General features: G+C 35.0%; 1 protein-coding gene across 2 annotated transcripts in view; it reads right to left on the minus strand.

Annotated features, from left to right (window-relative positions):
• Positions 1-1,072, minus strand: part of LOC107722706 (interleukin-1 receptor type 1-like) — a 24,052-nt gene extending 22,980 nt beyond the window's left edge. Inside the window, exon 1 of one of the 2 annotated variants that reach the window (XM_016531180.1) lies at positions 904-1,072. The gene's annotated coding sequence lies outside the window, so the exon portion shown is untranslated. Of the gene's footprint in view, positions 1-899 lie in introns of both variants that reach the window. The other variant, XM_016531179.1, reaches the window with a different exon arrangement.
• Positions 1,073-6,911: the final 5,839 nt, after the last annotated feature.

Genomic DNA, 6,911 nt, shown 5'->3' on the forward strand with positions numbered 1-6,911 from the left:
TATTATTTAAAAATGTTATATCAAAGCCAGTAGAACAGAATAAAATAAATAAATAAATAAATGGATTGCAAGTATATGTGAATTTAAATTTAAAAAATACTGTGGATGAGGTGCATGAAAACATTGCTGATGACTTCAGCTTTAATGACTCTTGCATAACTAGAGTGCAATCAAATAAAACAATATCAAAGCCACAAATCAACCACTTCCTATTGTCTGCCCCATTGTCCACACTTGAGTGAATTGATGTTGCTCACGATATTAAAGACTTTAAGGCTTCTGCTTAAATGGTTGAAACGCTTGGTAAATGAATGCAATAGTGTTAAATTGTCTATGTTTGAATTTTTTCATGCAACTAAAATTTACATTAAATAAAAAAAGTCAAATATGAGAAGTAAAAGCATCATTACTTGTGCAGCACATGTATGCTCCGCCTTCATTAGTGTTTAATTAAAAGCATGCCATGATGCACCTTATGAAGTTGGCTGATAAATATGCTGAAATCCAGACAAAGCAACTTAAATATAAAAGAATTTTGTGTGACATTTCCATAGCTTATTCTATCCATAGCTTTGCTGTCATTCTAAAATGTGGAAAGAAGTCATAATAAAGCATGACCAAGTGTGTCCAAATTGTGACTGCCAGTGTAAATCAAAGTTCTGATGTAAAAATACACAGGCATCTGTTGAACATTCATTCATCAAGTTAAATGCTAGGTAAGGATTTGACCTCACCGCATGTTTACAGAGGAAATCTGGGAAAGCTCAGAAACAAAACCCAGGGAGGTCAAGTCATGGATATAAATGAATCACACAATATAGCAGCACAGATGGTGCAAGTCACCGCGTTTGCTTCGAAAAAACAAAAACAAACGGGGATCTAGTGAACGAGCGTCTTACCTACAGTCGTTCCCAAAGCATCATGCTCTCCTTCAGTAAAAACTCGCCTTGTACTTGAGTCAAGTACACATTCTTATCGTGTCTTCTTCATCGGACACTAGAGAGCACGTATATGACCGGACTGTCGTGCCACTTCTCCAAAGTCACAGGGATATTTGAGAAAGCGCATTTTGCAATATCCTCTCCGCGTTTGGGAAGCTTCCTCTCCAACGCCTCAGAAAGTTGCGCAACGAACGAGCGAGGCGGAGAACAGTTGTTTGACTTGATGCTGCTTTCGCTGAACCTTAATAATTTTCTCCCTTGTGACTAAAACTGCTTCTTTTTAACAACATTTCAAGGGTTCAGGGACTGAAATGAACTTAAATCTGTTCACACGTGACCTAATCTTGGTCCAGCCGCCTCACAGAAATAACGTGTGTGAGATACAGCTTCAATCCTCAAGCGAGCGACAGAATCGCTTACATTTCAATGCTTCCCACATCAAAAAATACTATACTATAGTGTTTTTGAAGCATACTATAGTATTATATTGTATATATTATAGTATTTACAACACTTTGTTAATGAATGCTACAGCATACTGTAGGTTAACTATAGTGAACTGATAAACAGTAATACATACTGTAGTATAGCTACTTTAGTTTTTACTACAGTAAACTGTAGTGTTGTAGTATAACCCACATGAAAAAATACTATAGTAATTTATAGTAAATATTATAGTATTTTTGAACCATACTATAGTAAAGTACTTGAATTAATTTGTTGTGGTAATTCTATAGTTGCTGTAATAACTATAGTAATATAAACAAATGACTGTACCCAATACTGTACTACGTTTTCTACAACTATAGGGTATATTATATTACAATACACTACAGTTTACTGTAGTAAAAACTGAAGTATACTACAGTATTTATTACAGTTTATCAGTTCACTATAGTTAACCTACAGTATGCTGTAGCATTCGTTAACAAAGTGTTGTAAATACTATAATATATACACAGTATAATACACTTTACTATAGTATGGTTCAAAAACACTATAGTATTTACTATAAATTACTATAGTATTTTTTTATGTGGGCTACAGTTGTAGAAAACTTAGTACAGCTTTGGGTAAAGTAATTTGTTTATAGTACTACTGTTACGGGGCTGACAAGACGTGAGACGTGCGGATCCATATGCAAGCTTTATTCAGCAGAGAGGTCAGAAACACAGGCAGGGTCGAACAAATGGCAAACAGGTATATGGCGGGCAAGACACAAGAATAATCCTAGGGCTAGCGAAGGTCGACGAACGGCGAACAGAATCAAAAGGGGCAAGACTAAAGGGGTAAATCCAGGAAAACAGAAGTACTTGACTATAGTATGGTTCAAAAATACTACAGTATTTACTATAAATTACTATAGTATTTTTTCATGTGGGAATTGTGCTAGAAATAGTTCGATTTAGAGTTGAACATGTCAAAAACTGCAGTTTCATAGCATTGTATTGTATTACATGTTTGATAAAGTATTGTACACGTTGTACAAAGTAAAATACCGCGAGCAGTATAAATAAACAAATAATATCCACCTTATTTTTAACGTAAGCGCCAGCGCTGCCATTTTGTAACTTAAATGTGCGAGACTTCCGGTGTTATATACGCTATGCTGCTTAAAATACTGCAAACTGTTAGGCCTATTTCTTATCATATTATTTATTATTATTATTATTTATTAGGCTATAATATTCATGAACACACTGGTTAATAGTGCAAACGGTTTTACTGTTTACTGCACTTAGTTTCCCCAAACTTTGTTTTCTGTAGGTCAATCAATCAATAAATCTGTCTGACCAAAATATATTTGACATATTGTAAACAGTGAAGCTCAATAAAATTATTTTTTTTACATTGAAAATATATTTACTTTCAAACTTCATATAGCCTACCAAAATATATTTCAAAATGTATTTCAGGAGCAAGAAAATGCATTTCTAATCTTATAGTAGCCTACATTTAGGCTTTATTCATGACTTATTTTAATTCAATTGAACTTTTATTTTATTCAAATGTGTTATATGTTCACATATGTTATAGACAACAAGACATTTTTCTTCAAATGTAACATATGTGACTGTGATTTTCTTGGATTGAAATATATGGAGGACTAAATATATTCTTTAAAAAATATTTATATTTTCAAAATAATTTTAAAACAATAAAAAAATATATTGGTAGAATATAGCCTATACACACACACACACACACACACACACACACACACACACACATGTCTGGTCAGCTATCCTTGTGGGGACTCTGAAGGCTCACCTTTCCATTCTTCTTGGAAGCTCACAGTCTGTTGTGGAGAAAAGAGCTTTAGAAGCTGTTAAACAGCAGAGGACAGAATAAAGGACTAGAAGATGTCTCATCTGCTGTGTGTCTGGATGTTTTGGTTTAATCAGTATTTACAGTGAGTAGAGAACTATATCGAGAATGAACGAACGCTGTTTGGTTAGCTGATTGTTGTATGCAACATAACATGCAAAAAAAATAAAATAATGTTTTTCCATCTGCTGCAGATAGGGTCATTATCATTAACTAAAACTTAAATTAAAACCATACAAATTTTAATAGAAATAAAAGTTAAATAACTTACTCCATAAAAAAGCATCTAATTACATTACTTACTTACTTTTTATGAAAAGTAATGCATTACATTACATTTGCATTACTTTTTGTCACCTGCCGGGCTTGCTTATTTGTTTTTTAATTACAAAAAAACCCAAAAGTTATATTTTTGGCAACTGTAAGTGCCCTTTCACAACACAATTGTGAAAAAAAAAAGAAAAAAAAAAGGAATAAGCCTCAGGCTGAAGGAAGTGCGTCAACATGGAAACAGGAGAGCTGTCAGAGAATTAATGGGAAAACAAAGTAACTTTTGCTACTAATTTGAAAAAGTGACTCAGATATTTTGTTGTAAATTTGAAAGTAATGTGTTACTTTAGTTACTTGGGGAAAGTAATCTGATTACATAATTTGCGTTACTTACAATGAGCAACCCCCAACACTGCTGGCAACATTTCTCATTTTCATTTAATTTAACTTGAAGTACTAAAATAACTAAAACTAATAAAAAAAAATAATTTCAAAAATATGCAGTCTTATAAAAAATTTATAAAAATTACAAAACATATAATTTATATAATAACTTATAAATTTAACAATGACACTAAAATAACACACAGACATATTCCTGAGAGTGATCAGTCACATTTAATGAACTGTTTGATAAAAATGTTTTATTTCTTCCACTAGAGGGCACAATGATTTCACTGATTTGTGTTTTCAGTTCAATTTAAAAACATGAGCTGAATTCAGAATAGCATGGGCCTACTAGCATACTGTAGCCTACTACTCACACTGTTTCTACTATATAACAGAAAAGAGACACAAATAGAACGGAGTAAAGTGCTAGTATGCTACTCCACATTTCTGAATTCCCATTTTAGAGTATGTACTGAATTCAATGTACTTCCCTAAATGTGCCCTTTCCTGGACATACTGCATCCGTCATCTTAGCATTGTCCTTTAACCTGTACGTCACATTGACATACTAACAATAACCACGTAAATACTTTCTCTGTTGTTGTTAAACAAGTAAATTAACCACGAGGAAACACTCTATTTGAGAGATGCTCTGCTTACAATTCTCTGTCATTTTTTTATTTTCATCTTTTCAAATCAGCTCCCATGGCATTATGGGAAAGTAGGTGTCCACTGGTTGCACACTTTAAATTCACCGTTTAATGACTCGTTTTCTACTCTGTTTGACTAAACTATCACTTGAACAATCAAAATGCATTGCAAAGAGAAAAGCAGAGCTAGTTCAGATGAAAAAAAATAAAAAATGAGCGTGTTTTTCTCCAGTTTGGACTTAAAAAGAATAAGATGCGGATTGATTTTTTTCTTATACCATTTATAATGTTTAACCAATAACAGAACAAATTGTTTCTGCATCCTATTACTACGAGTTGACTTTATATGAATCATTTTTGGTTATACTGTTCCATCTTGGCATGCACTGTGAAAAGTTCTTGATCAATAAATAAATAATTGTATTTATAAAGCACACTAAAAACAACATAGCCTATTGTTTTTTTTTTTTTAGAAACAAAACGTTTTAGGAAAGAAAACTTCCGGATAAAAGAAAATAAAAACATACAACACCATATGATGTCCGCCATACATGAAAAAAAAGAAAAAAGAAAAAAAGGAAGCCCCAAAGTGATTATCAAATTTGTACAAATTTATTAAGCAAAAAATTTTTTTTTAGTTATGCCATTGGCATGCACTGTGAAAAGTACTTATATATGTATATATATATATGTTATATTCCAAAGAAAAAATATATGTTACATATTATTTCCAGTTGTGAGCGAACGCCATTTTTCCCGTTGCTGGAGCCTGGAACACAAAAGTTTTGCGAGATAGCAAAAGTCACTTATATATATATATATATATATTTTTTTTTACCTTCACGGCATCCATTTTGTGGCTCCATAACAAGGCCCGCTTACACCAAATCCATTGAAACATTTAGGAACTATTATAAGCCTTACCAAAGAGTTTGCTTTAAATCTGAAATTAACAGAAACATACTTTTTTAGTAGGCCTTTATACATTTTATTTGACAGTTGTGTAGTTATCTACTCAACCAATTGTTGTGCATCACGTTCGGATCATTTACGTGTCGTTTGCGCTGACTGGGATCATTTGAGGTTGTGTACGTTTATTCAACAGTGCTATTGAGAAAAGCCAGTGTCAACAGACCTGTACGTGGAACTAGTCAGCTGTTATTTGCCCGACAAATCCGAGTGACACTCCGTCATATTCCAGAAGGCAGGCTATCGGCTATCCATGAGCTCGAACAATGTGGCAAATAATGAATAAGCAGTGTTTGACAGAGCAGTTACAAGCACTGGATAAACAGAGTAAGACGTGTATTGTACACAGTATCAGAGCTCTTTGATTATCACATTATCCCATTAATACTGTGGCCGTTTGGATTCGGTCAGCAGACATGATCTTTTAACTAAGCAAACATCGGAGTCGAGCGCTTCATGCAAGTGCCGCCGAACCCCGGAGAGATAGGCCTACTGTACGGGCTTATCTGCGCAAACATGGCCCGTTTCAATATGTACACTGGACTCCTTCATCACGGACGGCTATTGATTGAGATTATGATAGCAGAGCTCCGGGAATTTATCGGTTCCAATGGGACTATTGACTTAAGCTCTCAAACACCAAATCAATCGTCAAGTGCCCCTCTTGTATTTTCGCAAGGCTTTTCTTTAATCTCTCGCACACAGAGTCGCATCTCACTGGGCTTTCGGACGATGTCCCATCCCTTGCAGTGACTCACAATAAACACACAATAATATACCTAATTTAATTATTGGGTGTTGAATAGCTGGCGTGGTTTATACGTAGGATTAGGACTGTGTGGCATTAGGGCCTTGTTTTAGTTAACCCAGTTTTAACGCAAACACGAGCACTTCAACAGAAGTCCGGATCGCCGTATATTGTTTGTCTGACTGCTCGCTGTTCCTGTAAGGAGGGGCCCGATCGATGAACGCTTCAATTTATGGGCTTTCTTACAGTAGAGAAAACAGGATTCGTCCTGAAACAGTCTAGTACACGAAAGCAGGTGCTTCAAGCTTTATATTATGGTTTTAAACATAGACTGTATAAAAACGTGGACGTAGTGTCCGTGACGTCACCCGTAGGGTTCCGAAGAGCATTTTTGAAGCTCAAAAGTAGGCGGAGCCGGCCGTCACCATCTTGGCAGCTTGTCACCGCGCGTCACTCCCGGATAATCGAAAGTGGGCAAAGAGGCGGGAGCTGGTTGCTGAAACCACGCCCACCTAGCTCGACGGTGGTGACAGCAGCGGCAATCCACCTGTCACTGAAGTGGCCACGCCCTTAATTATGCAGAACTTTAAGGCTTAATATAATTTAAACGGATGA

This window comes from Sinocyclocheilus rhinocerous, unplaced genomic scaffold (genome assembly GCF_001515625.1).
Source record: "Sinocyclocheilus rhinocerous isolate Xijiao unplaced genomic scaffold, SAMN03320098_v1.1 scaffold1806, whole genome shotgun sequence".
Taxonomy (NCBI): Eukaryota; Metazoa; Chordata; class Actinopteri; order Cypriniformes; family Cyprinidae; genus Sinocyclocheilus; species Sinocyclocheilus rhinocerous.